Genomic DNA, 16,363 nt, shown 5'->3' on the forward strand with positions numbered 1-16,363 from the left:
GTCCTTCTCTCCATCCCTCCTTTCCTTTTGTCCCCTCCACCTACTTCTTTACCAACGCTGTTTATGCAGTGAGGGCTTTGATGTTACAATGATGGGTTGGTGTGTACAGTTTAATCAACCAGACATGGTCAGATAGAGACAGACACACATCTACATCTACATTTACTTTCGTTCCATTAATAGTGACTAGTCTGGCTATAATTCCAGTTTTCTGCACTTTATAACAAGAGATCTTACTTGTTACAAAGTTCTCTTAAACGGTTTTCACACAAAGCCTTTAGGGTCTTTACTCCACTTTTGGGACCACTCCTTAAAGCAACGCTCGGTAGAATTTTTACCGTAAAAGTTCAGCTTCAAAATCATTATGATGCTTCACTGACCTGTAACAGGGAGATCTGTCATTGCTACTCTGGGCTCAGTACTGTGGAAACTGCACTAGGTAACTTTAGGAGAAGGGTATAAAGTTTCAGTTTTTACCTTTAAATGTAGGTCTGTGCAATAAGCAACTGAATATTTTCAGCCTAAAAAACTGACTGGAATTTTTTTATTGTGATTATTTTCTATAAATTAAGTCCAGGCTCACTTTTTTGTGCTTTTTAATGTGATGTCACAATGCACAGGTGTTTGCTTGCTTCTGATTGGTCAAAATTGTCTACAGAAAATGTATGAGCTCTGTGTTATGTGGTTACATTTCCAAACTTAAAACTTGTAAAGGCAACATTGTGGAAAATGTTCACTATAATATAAAATATCATAGAGAATTAAAACTAGATTAATGTTTAAATCCTAGTCTCCGTGAAATGCGTGTATATACATACCTGAAAGGGGGCATATTATATAATTTTTTCCACATATTAACACAGTTCTGTGGTCTTAATGACATGTCTGTGACATGCTTTGGTTAAAACACCATAAGGATCAAACAGAAAACAAAAACAACAAAATAGCAGCGTTCTTCCCCTGTCTAAACAATGTCTGTTCAGAACGGCCTGTTTCAACACCTGCTCCTTTAAATGAGAATGAGCCACAGCTGGGTTCAGCACGAGAGCCCAGGAGTGAGGAGCAAAGAGCAGAAGCTTTACTATTTAGTAAATTTTGCTTGGTTCTCTTTCTTCTCTGTTCTGATTTTTGCCATATATATATTTGTGAAGGGGCGGCACTGTGGCGCAGCAGGTAGTGTCGCAGTCACACAGCTCCAGGGACCTGGAGGTTGTGGGTTTCGATTCCTGCTCCAGGTGACTGTCTGTGAGGAGTTTGGTGTGTTCTCCCTGTGTCTGCATGGGTTTCCTCCGGGTGTTCTGGTTTCCTCCCACAGTCCAAAAACACACGTTGGTAGGTGGACTGGCGACTCCAAAGTGTCCGTAGGAGTGAATGTGAGTGTGTCACCCTGTGAAGGACTGGCACCCCCGTTCAAGGTGTGTTCCTGCCTTGTGCCCAATGATTCCAGGTGGGCTCCGGACCCACCACAACCCTGAAGTGGATAAGCGGTCACAGACAATGAATGAATGAGTGAATGAATATACGTATATGTGCTCTATTTAAACACGTGCTCACACTGTAGAAACTGCACTATGTCATTTTTGGAGGAGGGTAGGACACCACATCTCCTTCCTCCACCTTGTGTTTCAGGACAGTGCTGTAAATGTGAATTACACTCTGGAACTGTAAGGGGAGCCCAGGAGCAAAAATATCAAATCTTACCTAGTGTTCCTTTAATTTTTGATGGTACTTTCTGCCAGAGTGGAGAATCTTGTCTCTGAAGCTGTTTGTGCCTACCATACTGGAACTAAACCCTGGAATCATTTCAAGACCTATGAACTATGACAGCTCTGGATCTTCATACGACCTGTGACAAACCGCAAACGTCCTGGTTACTGATGCGCCAGTAACTTTTGGGAACTTGCAACAAGCAAGTCGCCGTTCAATTAGAGGAAGTCAAGATCAATGTCTACTCGCTGCTGAAGACACTTCAGTGGCCCCGGACATCCCCGAGTAAATGAGCAAACAGTTATTTCAGCTTGGATTACAATCTAATTTAATGACTGCTGACTACAGCCCACCCTGGCCTTGCCAGCTTGAGCATGGTTAGCTGAGTGCTGAGAGTTGGTGGAGCTTGCTAATGGTTGTTCTGTGTCAGGCTCCTCTAAGTACGACCTGAGCTTCACCTCTGGCATCTTTTCTCACACCTGTCGGAGAAGGGACAGCAGCCGGTGCTCTAGGCAGACAGGAGCAGGCCTAGAGGGCTGATATTTCTACCTTTCTGTTAGAATTCCAGACCCCTTTCACCCCTCTGTGAGAGAAGATACATTATCACCCCAGCAATAGTGGTAGTTCCCCTATCGGTAGGTCCATTGCTCTTGAGTGCCCCCTCTGGTGCTGTAAACCCCTGGAAACAGGCACGTTACATAATATGGTCATTTTGGACAATCAAATATAAGGATCAGCAGTAAGGAATGCTAATAATTCCTGGAATTGTCTGGAATAATGTAAGGCTCCATGGACCACCTTCTTAAAGAGTAGTAATTGAATGGGACTTTTTACACCCATTTCCCCCAGAGAATACAGTTCTGGGGTCTTAATGATACATCTGGGATACTGGTCAAAATACCACAAGGTTCAACACCACAGCCCGGTTCTCGCTCTGTCTAAAAAACACTGTTCAAAACGTCCAGTTTCAGCGACTGTACCTTTAAATGAGAATGAGCCACAGCTTTGTTCAGTGCGAGAGCCCAGGAGTGAGGAGCGAGGAGTGGAAGCACTGGTTCTCTTTCTTCTCGGTTCTCGCTTTCTCTATATGTATTTATTACACTGCATTGCTGTGTTTGTTTTGTTCTGTTTAAACATAATCTGTGCGCTGTCACCTAAACATAGGTCCAGTGATGTGATTGGAGAGACTCAGACGAGGAGGCGGAGCAATTTTAAAGGCTCTGCTCTATGTACACTGTCAGAAAAATGGTCACAGTGGTGGCACGCTCCAGGGTTCATATTCATACACTCTCAGAAAAAAAGGTATTGTAGAGATACATTATTGTCAGGTACATTCCATTCTCTTCTCCAGAACTGTGTAAAATAAGAGCATTATATATCATGGAGATTAATAAAGGTACTGGGCGGCATGGTGGTGCAGCAGAGAGTGTTGCAGTCACGCAGCTCCAGGGACCTGGAGGTTGTGGGTTCAATTCCCGCTCCAGGTGACTGTCTGTGAGGAGTGTGGTGTGTTCTCCCTGTGTCTGCGTGGGTTTCCTCCGGGTGACTGCCTGTGAGGAGTGTGGTGTGTTCTCCCTGTGTCTGTGTGGGTTTCCTCCGGGTGACTGTCTGTGAGGAGTGTGGTGTGTTCTCCCTGTGTCTGTGTGGGTTTCCTCCGGGTGACTGTCTGTGAGGAGTGTGGTGTGTTCTCCCTGTGTCTGTGTGGGTTTCCTCCGGGTGACTGTCTGTGAGGAGTGTGGTGTGTTCTTCCTGTGTCTGCGTGGGTTTCCTCCAGGTGACTGTCTGTGTCAGAGTTTGGTGTGTTCTCCCTGTGTCTGCGTGGGTTTCCTCCGGGTGACTGTCTGTGAGGAGTGTGGTGTGTTCTCCCTGTGTCTGTGTGGGTTTCCTCCGGGTGACTGTCTGTGAGGATTTTGGTGTGTTCTCCCTGTGTCTGCGTGGGTTTCCTCCAGGTGCTCTGGTGTGAGTGTGTGAGTGAATGTGTGAGTGTGTGTGTTGCCCTGTGAAGGACGGGCACCCCCTCCAGAGTGTATTCCCACCTTGCACCCAATGATTCCAAGTAGTCTCTGGACCCACCGCGACCCTGTACTGGATAAAGTGGTTACAGATAATGAATCATTGAAGGTGCTGACTATGTACCCTTGAGAGTACCACCACAGTGACAGCAAATGGTACCACAACAGTGACAGTTGTCTTACAATGTACCTTTAATTAATTCATTCATTTTCTGTAACCCACTAAATCAGAATGACTCGTTTTATCCCATGTTTTTAAGAATCACAAACAAAATGGGTTGTCTTGTTTCACAGTCTGTGGGTTGGTGGGCTCAGGATTCTTTAATTAACATGCTAATGCACTCAAATGTGTATTTTTTTTCCCAAAATATGTCCCCTAACTGAGCTGGCGGCGCGCGCGTCAACACGTGTGCAGCGGCCGCTCCGGAACCAAGCGGGTTTTTTGTTTGTTTAAAAAACGTTTTTTTTTTCATTTTATTTATAATATATGGACGCAGGAACACCTGCAGTACGTATATATCACCGCCAGACACTGCTTCAATATCGCAAACAGGAAATTTACAGTATCAGCGATGACCTCCAGGAGACGCTGCGGAACCTCCGCTTGCTTCGGAGGCCTAGCCCTGAAGCCTCGACGTTTCCTGATGCCGGCGGCCGGGGAAGGAGACGACGCAAGCGGTGTGAGAGGAGACAGAAGCGCGGCAAGCGAGGGGGGATCCGTGCTAGGCTAAGAGCTAACCCGAGCCGGCAAGCTATCCCTTCTCTCTTTCTCTCCAATGTCTGCTCGCTGGATAATAAACTGGACTATATCAAACTTCAGCGAACTACACGGCGAGAATACAGAGACTGCTGTGTTTTTGTTTTTACGGAGACATGGCTCAGCGACAGTATTCCCGACGCCGCCATTCAGCTAGATGGGCTAGCCGCATTTCGAGCCGACAGAGACCCAGCGCTATGCGGTAAGACTCGCGGTGGTGGTTTATGTGTCTATATTAACACTGAATGGTGTAAGAATTCTGTGCTGGTCTCTGCTTATTGTTCACCGTTAGTGGAGTTTGTGGCTGTGAGATGTAGACCTTTTTATTTACCTCGAGAATTCTCCGTTGTTTACTTAATCGCAACCTATATCCCTCCCGATTCAAATACAAAACAAGCGCTGTGGGAATTATACGAAGCCATAAGCGACTTCCAAAACACACACCCGGATGGTCTGTTTATTGTTGCTGGAGATTTTAATCATGCAAATCTCAAGAAAGTGTTCCCTAAATTCCACCAGTATGTGAACTTTGCTACGAGAGGAGCGAACACGCTGGATCTTGTTTACACAAACGTTCCAGACGCGTACAGGGCAGAGCCCCGCCCCCACCTCGGACACTCAGATCACATGTCTGTTATGCTAATTCCTGCATACAGACCCATCATCAGGCGATCGAAACCTATCCTGAAAGAGGTGAAAATCTGGCCATCAGAAGCAATCTCTACTCTGCAGGACTGTTTCGAGTGCACTGACTGGGACATGTTCAGAGAGGCTGCAACTTACAGCGACAAAATCAACCTGGAGGAGTACGCATCATCAGTGACCAGCTACATAGAGAAGTGCATCGATGATGTGACCATCTCCAAGACCATCACCATCCGCTCCAACCAGAAGCCGTGGATGAATGCAGAGGTGCGTGTGCTGCTGAAGGCTAGAGACGTTGCTTTCAAATCAGGCGATAAGGCGGCCCTGAGAACAGCGAGGGCCAAACTCTCCAGAGCTATCAGAGAGGCAAAGCGTGCACACGGCCAGATCATCCACAGCCACTTCCAGAGCAGTAGAGACACTCGGCGCATGTGGCAGGGCATCCAAAGCATCACCAGCTACAAGACTACACCACCTGTTTGTGACGGAGATGCTTCCCTACCAGACGTGCTGAACCATTTCTACGCACGGTTTGAGGCACAGAACAATGTAACGGCGAGAAAGTCCACCCCTTCTCCCAGCGACCAGGTGCTGTCTTTTACTGTAGCCGACGTGAGGAAAACTCTATGCAGAGTTGACCCGCGGAAAGCTGCTGGACCAGACAACATTCCTGGCAGAGTGCTCAGAGAATGTGCAGCCCAGCTTGCTGATGTCTTCACTGATATCTTCAATATCTCTCTTAGCAGCGCCGTTGTTCCAACATGCTTCAAGAACACCACCATCATCCCGGTGCCTAAGAATTCTTCTGTGTCCTGCCTCAATGACTATCGTCCCGTTGCACTCACATCGGTCATCACAAAGTGCTTCGAGAGGCTCGTCATGAGGCACATCAAAACCCTACTTCCCCCCACACTGGACCCTCTACAGTTCGCGTATCGTCCTAACCGTTCAACGGACGATGCCATATCCACCACGCTGCACCTGGCACTCACCCACTTGGACAAGAAAGACACATATGCCCGAATGCTGTTCATAGACTTCAGCTCAGCATTCAACACCATCATTCCTCAGCATCTGATCGGGAAGCTGAATATACTGGGCCTCAACACTTCTCTCTGCAACTGGATCCTGGACTTCCTGACTGGGAGACCTCAGTCAGTCCGGATCGGTAGGAACACCTCCAGCACCATCACACTGAACACTGGAGCCCCCCAGGGCTGCGTGCTCAGTCCACTGCTGTTCACATTGCTGACCCATGACTGTGCAGCGATGCACAGCTCAAATCATATCATCAAGTTCGCTGATGACACGACTGTGGTGGGTCTCATCAGTAAGAACGACGAGTCAGCATACAGAGAGGAGGTGCAGCGGCTAACTGACTGGTGTGAAGTGAACAACCTGTCTCTGAACGTGGACAAAACCAAAGAGATGGTTGTAGACTTCAGAAAAACAAGGGGTGAGCACTCGCCGCTGAACATCGACAACTCTGCTGTGGAGATTGTCAGGAATACCAAATTCCTTGGTGTTCACCTAGCGGATGATCTCACTTGGTCCACTAACACCAGTAACATCAAAAAGAAAGCCCAGCAACGCCTCTACTTCCTGCGAAGGCTGAAGAAGGTTCATCTCCCCCCTCCAATTCTCACCACTTTCTACAGAGGAGTCATCGAGAGCATCATGACCAGCTGCATCTCTGTCTGGTTTGGGAACTGCACTGTGGCAGATCGCAAGTCCCTCCAGCGGATCGTGAGGACAGCTGAGAAGATTATCGGTGTGTCTCTTCCCTCCATTACAGACATCTACACCACTCGCTGCACTCGCAAAGCACTCAGCATTGTGGGAGATCACACACACCCTTCACACACACTCTTCAACCTACTGCCGTCTGGAAAAAGGTATCGAAGCATTCGAGCCCTCACATCCAGACTCCGTAACAGCTTCTTCCCACATGCTATCAGACTCCTGAACACCTAGAGACTAAGACTGGACTGAAAGAAGCACACACACACACACACACACACACACACACTTCACACAAACACTGGTCTGTTGGACTGTAAATGTTTTCACATATCCGGTTTACATCATGTTTACATCCAGTTACCGTTTACAGCACAAATACACTTTAAATTGCAGTGTCTCTCTCCCTCATCCCCTCCGTACTTATGGTTTTTGCCTTGTCTTGTATTACATTGTATTGTATTGTACTGTAGGGACATTGTTTTGTATTTTTCTTAGCCATATCTTCTGCACTTTAATGTGTATGCACTGGTTTATGTTGCACTAGATTGTACTAGTTGCACTTTAATGTTGTGTATTGTTTTGTGTTCTATGTCCTTTGCACTTTAATGCGTGTGCACTGTTTCATGTTGCACTAGCTTTACACTAGTCGCACTTTAATGTTGTGTATTGTCTTATGTAGCACCTTGGTCCTGGAGGAACGCTATTTCGTTTCACTGTGTACTGTAAACACTATATACTGCTGAAATGACAATAAACTTCTTGAACTTGAACTTGAACTTGAACTTTAAGAGCTGTTAACCGCTCTGGATGAGAGTGTCTGTCCAAGTCAGTGTCCCATAAGGGGTGGCTGTTGGGCTGAAGGTGGAGGTTTGGGAGAAGGCTGGTGCTGGGTAGGGGCAGTTATTTGTTTTAAGGGAGAACAATACCCAAGAACATGGGTTTGTCTTTAACCCAGGAACTGATCCCCCTCTCTCTCTCTGTTCCATGCGAAGAATGCTTTTAAAGGCTTCCAGCATACACCTCTCCTTGGTAGCCATTACGCTGGAGGACCTGTCGCCCTCTCCACTCATTTCACTAATGTCCCTGTGGCTCGTAAATTAGTCCGCACTGTGCACCCTGCCGACAGCCAAAGAGAAAAGCTTTAGTCTTAACAACATCTCGTGATGAACGAGCCACTCCTTTGTCTGGCCGTATCACCTCTGCACATGCAGGAACTGTCTGGATACTTTTGTTCTGACCCCTTTGACCTGTCCTGGTTGGTGGAGCCGCATGTTGATATATGTCCAAATGTCTTGGAGAGGCCTGCGAGTAAATTCTAAATGAGAGCTCCCCTGCTCTGCTGTGATTAATGCTTAGTTTTGTTGATGACAATGATCAAATTAGATGTATTGCCTAGCAGTGGGTACTTTTAGAGTTTGCAGAACAACATGACAATGCCTAACATACAAATGTAGCAATGTATTTAAGCAGTAGAGCACAATAGAATGTGTATTAGAGTCACTATACAGCCACGTATAGGCACTTACGTGTATTGTTTTGTACTGGGTCTTACTGGTCCAACGTGAATCATAAAGACTCCCTCTACACGTCATGCCAAAAGAGCAGACTTGTGATTGGTCCCTTTGTGAGTCTGTCAAATTACCTTTCCTGTAATATTTTAGGTGGTTCTCTCCCTAGAGAGTCTGGCAGTGCGAGACTAGCTGTAGGCTGTCACAGTAATTGTGCTGTTAATCTTAACACAACCTTGAGTCTTCTAGGGATTGTCTTAGTGTTTGGGTTTGGGTTTAGTGTGAGTACATATTTAACTAAAATAACCTTCCCAGCATCTGCACAATGTGTACAAAATATAGTTCATACTCATACAGTGTGTACAAAATATAGTTCACACTATTATAAAGTGAGCAAAATATAGTTCACACTATTATAATGTGAACAAAATATACTTCACACTCATACAGTGTGTACAAAATATAGTTCACACTATTATAATGTGAGCAAAATATACTTCACACTCATACAGTGTGTACAAAATATAGTTCACACTCATACACTGTATACAAAATATAGTTCACACTATTATAAAGTGAACAAAATATAGTTCACACTTTTATAAAGTGAACAAAATATAGTTCACACTATTATAAAGTGAGCAAATTATAGTTCACACTCATACAGTGTGTACAAAATATAGTTCACACTATTATAAAGTGTGCAAAATATAGTTCACACTATTATAAAGTGAGCAAAATATACTTCACACTCATACAGTGTGTACAAAATATAGTTCACACTATTATAAAGTGAACAAAATATACTTCACACTCATACAGTGTGTACAAAATAAGTTCACACTCATATAGTGTATACAAAATATAGTTCACACTATTATAAAGTGAACAAAATATACTTCACACTCATACAGTGTAAACAAATTATAGTTCACACTATTATAAAGTGAGCAAAATATACTTCACACTCATACAGTGTGTACAAAATATAGTTCACACTCATACAGTGTATACAAAATATTTTTCACACTATTATAAAGTGAACAAAATATAGTTCACACTCATACAGTGTATACAAAATAAGTTCACACTATTGTAAAGTGAAGAAAATGTAGTTCACACTCATACAGTGTATACAAAATATAGTTCACACTATTATAAAGTGAGCAAAATATAGTTCACACTCATACAGTGTATACAAAATATAGTTCACACTATTATAAAGTGAGCAAAATATAGTTCACACTCATACTGTGTATACAAAATATAGTTCACACTATTATAAAGTGAACAAAATATAGTTCACACTCATACAGTGTATACAAAATAAGTTCACACTATTATAAAGTGAAGAAAATATAGTACACACTCATACAGTGTATACAAAATATAGTTCACACTATTATAAAGTGAACAAAATATAGTTCACACTCATACAGTGTATACAAAATAAGTTCACACTATTATAAAGTGAAGAAAATATAGTACACACTCATACAGTGTATACAAAATATAGTTCACACTATTATAATGTGAGCAAAATGTAGTTCACACTATTATAAAGTGAACAAAATATAGTTCACACTCACAGTGTATAGAAAATATACTTCACACTCATAACGTACATGAAAAGTGTAGTAATGTGCCTTATTTACCTGTGCATTCCTGATACATACACAGCATGAAAAACATCCCAACATGCCCCTGTCCCAAAATTCCTGGCTCTCAGCTCCAAAAGGTTAGAAAGAGTCAAGTTTTCTCCTGTCTAATATTTCCCTAAATAATTATCCGTTAACTGTTTGTTAATTTTGCTTTGGTAATAACAGAGGGTTTGAATTGATTTAGTGAAACAGCACCACCAGTGGATTCGAGCTTAATAACTGAAAGTAAAATACGTACTTACAATAACAAATCAAAGCATAACATCAGCATGAACATCTAGGCTGCACTTCCTGGTAATATCATTTGTTGGAGATTTACAGGGAACCAGGGTCACTGGGTCCGGAGCCTACCTGGAAACACACAGGCAGGAACACACCCCATCCCCATATTTAAGGTGACAACATGCTGTTATTGCAAATATAAGCAATAGTACAATATGCCAGAAAACATATATACCCACTGGAACCGAACTGGTGAAGAAAACAAGAGGCTGCATAAATCTGAGACCCCACCAGAACCACAAAAAGAATGATGACTGGTCAGAAAATTCTTTGTGGCCAAGTGTGAGATGTCATCTCTGTGGTTTGGCTGAGATATTTGAAGGGTCATTGATTAGAATAACTCTAAAATATGTGCTCCAGAAGGCCTCAGAAAGTTTATGCAGTCAGAGGACCCCTGCTGCATTGGGGAGTTTTCTCATTCAGAGCCGGTCAGACTGGGCCCACATTCTACTTCTTGTAAATGAATTTCCCATGATGTTTGGGCAGTTTTATGTGTCCTGTCATAATATTTGTATATGATCATGAATTGTGCCCCGTTTCAAAACATTTAAAACAGTCTTTTAACTTCAGTGTGAATGAATTTAAATGATTAGATGTACAAAAACACTGTCAGAAAACAAACTCTCTGTGGTGGAACCCTCAAGGGTACATCTTCAGTACCTTTACTTGGGGAACATGATTGTACCTTATTCGATTATAACTGTAGATTTTAAATTTGTGTTGATCCATACCCCTACTTATGTTCTTTTCATTTAGACAGTTCTTTAATGAAAGGGAACAGCATTTTATAACAAGGTGGAACAGCATTTGATTAACGTTAACGTTAGCGATTGAGGCTGTGTCCCAAACCACTACACTGTAGAAAACATTGCTAACCCAGTAAACAATTAGCCATTGATTCAACGTTGAAATAACGTAATGACTGCCGTCTAATCAACGTTCTCTTAAGGTTGAAAATGAAAGTTGAAAAGACGTCCAAACACAGACATTGAAAAGACGACTATTAGACGTATTTTGGACGTCCATTGACATTATTAATTGGTCCCGAAATAAATTACTTGTATAAAACGCGTTTTGGACGTACACTGACGTTATGATTGGTCACCACTTAACTAACTTATTAAGATGGATTTTGGACGTCCATCGACGTTTACAATATGTCCTTGACGGACTGACTACTTTTAGACCTATTTTGAACGTCCAGGGACGTTCCTTGTTTACTGGGAAGGGTGGTATATTATTTTGTTACACACTATTCAGTGCAGTTTGGGACACGGACAGAGACTAATGTTAACTTGCTGCATGTTTATAGCGCTTTCTCATAACCTGAACACAGCTAATATAAACGTTAACTAACTCTCAGATCCTCCTATGTTTCCTTAACTGTTGTATACAAGCCGCTTTCATAACTGTAATTTAGCCGTCATTGTTTTCTGTTCTGCTCTCAGCTCAGAGCTGGTAAAACCTTTATAAACCAGACTCTGACTGTGAATCGAAGGCCAGTGAGCAGCTCTATATTTGAACAGGTGCCTTAATGAAGACCCCCGTGTCTGACTCACTGCCAAATTGCGTTAACCTCGGTAGCGCACTTTCAAAATAAAAGTTTTTGGAATAAAAGCATATTTTTTTCCTCTCTCCATTGTATAATTATTTTGTTTGAGAGTGGAGGGGGGCAAATACAGCTGTTTCCAATTTTGCAGGGGACACGTCCCCCCATCCCCCGCGTTTCCTACGCCAATGAATATATCTTTACCATATTTTTTTTCTGGGAGTGCAGATTTTATAGTATTTTTTTGTGTAATTGTATAATCGTGATTCAAATTTCAAACATTCTCCTGCTCTTTTGTAATTTTACGGCAGCTGACAACAGTTACTACAAAATGACCAAAGAGCAGGAGACACACTTTTTAAATCTCAATAAAGTCAATAAAAACAGATACTTGTTTTTAATTGGACATAGACGATATACAGACTGCAGTTTTGAAATTGAATAAGGTCACACTGCATTGTTGAAGCAAAGCACTGGTTTTAAATGGATTTTGGGCGAGAACTTTTTTTAGATGTTGGGTTTTAAGTAGAAATTGATAGTCCCTTGAATTTGACCAGTGCTCTGCTGGAACCCTGCTATATTTAAGGCACTACTGCTTTGTTTGCTTTCATTTGTAGAACACCTGAGACCTCAGTAGTTCTGCTGACAGAAGATCAATGTTGTAGCAAGTGGATTTTGTATCCTAGTTCTCAGAGCATGCTCACAGTGCAGCAGAGCCTATACTGCAAGGTCTAGCTTCTTCTTTTTGTTTTTTTTTTGGGCTCAGTCCACTAAGGGGAGCTGTTGGGATTTGGTCTCAATTCTGAGTGACCAGAGGCACAATTCTAACAATGTTGAAAGAGGAGGGCCAGAATCGCAAGGAATCTTGAATCAGCTTTGAGGGAGGTGTGTGCACAACAAGGCACTTCATGTTTCCACACCAACAGCCCCCCCACCCACACACACACAGAATCTTGTATTGATGCATTGTGGGGACATTACATAGCCTTCTAGTAATTTGTGGAGACTATCCATCAACATTTATAGAAGTACTGCTTACTTAAACTTATGCTCAGTCCTACCTTAAAACATCTCTTTCACCTTGAAATGTAATGATTACACTGTGGGGACCAACTCGTGGAAGACCAGTCCCAAGGATGTGTATGTAAACTGGATTTGGTTGCGCACACACACACACACACACACACACACACACACACACACTATGGACCATGAAACACATAGCTCAGCCTCATCATTTTCCACAGCCTACAGCACAATACAGCATAGTGTCAGCTTCTACCAGTCTGACCATCCTCCTGCAGCTTACAGTGGACAATATCTGTGAAATTCTCTAGTTTACTCAGGTACCTCCTGCTATTATCACAAATGCAAAGGGAATTCCACTGATTCTTCCAGTTTTTCCATAATTTTTCCACAATTCAATGATCAAGATGACAATCATCATTCAGAAAAGTTTGATATGGAACTGTTCACACTGGTATTGATAGGAACCAGGCGTCTAAAGTGTGTTATGTGTCTGAAAGAACCTGAAACGGTTATCAATATTTACATCTAATGCCTGTTGCATTGCTTTATGATAGTCCTCATATACAACATTTGGCCGATTTGACGGATAGACGTCACTTAAAATGAGTAAATTCACTTTAAAGCAACAGTAGGTGGTATTTTTACTTTAAGACTACAGCTTCAAAATCACAGTGAAGCTTCACTGACCTGTAAATGGCAGAACAGAGCCACTGTTGTTGCTACTCCATTGCTCAGAACTGCGGAAACTGCACTTTGTAACTTTTGGAAGAGGGTAGGAATTAATTTCAGAAAAATAGTGTTGTATTTTGGATCATTAGTTCACACAGAAACACTCCTATGATATTTGTTTTTATGGAGCTGAAGCTGTACGAATAAATTAGCAAAGGCTACTGTTACAATGACCGCTTTTGTTACTTAACAGTGTCTTAGCAGGGTCACCTAATGGGCAGTGACAACATTAGATCTGAAATTGAATTGTGTGACCCACTTTATTGAGTTAACACAGGTTAGAAGAGCCCTGCAAATCTGCTCAGTGCCCACAGGAGATATCAGAGGCGTAGGACACAGCACGTGTGATGGGCCACCTGAGAGAGGATGATTTATCACAGTAGAAACCCTATCCTCACACGAGGGATCGTACGTCCAGGACCGCGAGAGCAGATCTATGGCGTGTTATTGAGCGAGGTTGGTTTTTGAGGCAGGTTCCTCCCAGGAGGGCCGTTACGGGGTGATGAGTGTTGTCTGCAGAGATTGAGTAGCCTCTCCAAACAGCTCAGGTTAGAAGATGGAGGTGTTGAACTGGAGGTATAATGCTTCAGAGTTTCAGGATTTCATATTTGATTGAATGAAAGTAGTCATGGTTGAGTAAAGTTTACAGCAGTGGTGGGGTGTTAGGTATGAGACTGTTCTTGAGCATTTATTCATTCATTCATTCATTCATTCATTCAGTTTCTGTAACCTCTTCATCCGGTTCAAGCTCACAACTGGTCCGAAGCCTACCTGGAATCACTGGGTGCAAGGCAGGAACACCCCCTGGAAGGGGTGCTTGAGCTGAGCTGTGGCTCATTCTCATTTAAAGGAGCACTAGGTAGTATTTTTACCTTAAAATTACAGCTTCAAAATCATTGTGGTGTTTCTGAGCATATTCCTGAGCAGTAATATGGAAAACAGAGCTTATGTCGTTGCTACTCCAGGCTCAGCACGGCAGAAACGGCACTGCGTAACTTTTGGAGGAGGGTAGGAAAGCACCCTTTCTCCCCCATTTGATTTTAGAACAGCGCTGTAAAAATTAATACCAAAAATACCAAATCTTACCTAGTGTTCCTTTAAAGGAACCGGCGCTGAAACTGGTCGTTATGAACAGGGCGGTTAGACAGGGAAAATGGTGCTGTGTTGTTTGCTCCTTGTGGTATTTTTCACCAAAGCAGGTCACAAATATGTAAAAGTGTAGAAAGAGGTCAAAGATGTCCCATCGTCTTTAAGGTTTCTAAAGTCCCCTTTAAGGAGCATCTTTTCAATCTTGAGAACTGAGCACACACTGTGTACACTAGAATAGGACAGTCTGGTGCAGCTGCACATGAGCCTAAGGTCGCCATGCTCAAGGCCAAGAGTCTGATGGCCTCTTTCATGGTGGGTTCCAGCATCAGGTGTGGAGCTTCTGAGAAGAGTAGAGGCTGTTACTGCAGTCAAGGCAGACAAACTCCCTGTTAAAGGTGCCATTCATGATTTTAGAAAAGGCACAGGCGTGTCACTGGGGTTTTTAGATAAGGAGAGAACTCCAAATGTTATAAAAAACATGAACCTAGATGAGGATATTGCTCTATTTCTTCTCCATAGGTGGGTAGTATTGACTTATTTTTGATTTTTGGATCACTTAGAGTGAAAATGTTTCTGAACTTGGGAGACAGCATATTGCATTAATGAAAGTGGTACAAAACAAAACAACTCAAGTAACAAATGAGCTTCTGTGGTAATTCAAATCGTGAATAAAAACTCACAGACAAGTTCAACTTCAGCCACCAACAACAGTCATTTGTTTTCCACACAAACACACCATTTCAACTTAAAATATGTGGAGCTTCTGAACATAAACAAACCAGAGAGAACAGTGTTTCCCCAAAATTGTAGATGTCCCCTTTAATAGGCAGGTAATTTAAAAATAAAGAGTGGGTGTAGAAAAATGAAGAGAATAGAAATAGATGTATGTAAACGTAAAGCATAAAGGCATCAGTGTTGTTGTATATTTGGGACTAGTTTCTGGGTCAGTTTAGTGAGGAAGGCAAAGGCTCACCCCATTCTCTCAAGCTTCAAACCCTGGACACACACAGACGGGTTACTTTTAGCCTCTCAAAGCAGGCAGATGTTTGAGAGAGAGAGAGAGAGAGAGAGAGAGAGAGAGAGAGAGAGAGAGAGAGAGAGAGAGAGAGAGAATGAGGGGGGACTAGAGAGGAGAGAACCAATAAAAAATTGAAGGCATGTTAGTGAAGACATGAGCAAACAGGCGTGCAGAAGAGGAGAGAGAGAGAGAGAGAGAGAGAGAGAGAGAGAGAGAGAGAGAGGTGAGAGATAGAAGGAAGAGAAAGAGAGAGGGGCCTTGGAAAACCTATAGAGAGTATATAAAGCTGTGTGTGTGTGTGGGGGGGGGGGGGGCTATAAGGAAGAGACAAGTGAAGTACAGGGAAAAAGAGGGAGGGGACAAAAACGAAGGGGAAAACGAGGGAGGGGCCATAGAAAGTGAAAAAAGAGGAAGGGGGCTGGTTGGGGATTCGGAAAGGCGTGTAAATAAAAGCCAGACAGTACCCCCCACTATCTCCCTCTCTCTTGGACTGGAGAGAGAGAGAGCGAGAGAGGGAGAGGGAGAGAGAAAGAGTGTGTGTGTGTGTGTGTGTGTGAGAGAGAGAGAGAGAGAGAGGGAGGAAAAGTAGAGTGTGGAGGAGAGAAAGTCTTGTAGCAGTCTCTTTCCTCTGGCT

The 16,363-nt window shown here is 43.0% G+C and overlaps 1 protein-coding gene across 1 annotated transcript in view; it reads left to right on the forward strand.

Moving 5' to 3' along the window:
• The window catches only part of LOC136691501 (tensin-1-like), a 71,393-nt gene that overhangs the window by 1,110 nt on the left and 53,920 nt on the right, over window positions 1-16,363 (forward strand). The window lies entirely within an intron of this gene.

The sequence above is a fragment of the Hoplias malabaricus genome, chromosome 3 (assembly GCF_029633855.1).
Source record: "Hoplias malabaricus isolate fHopMal1 chromosome 3, fHopMal1.hap1, whole genome shotgun sequence".
Lineage (NCBI taxonomy): Eukaryota > Metazoa > Chordata > Actinopteri > Characiformes > Erythrinidae > Hoplias > Hoplias malabaricus.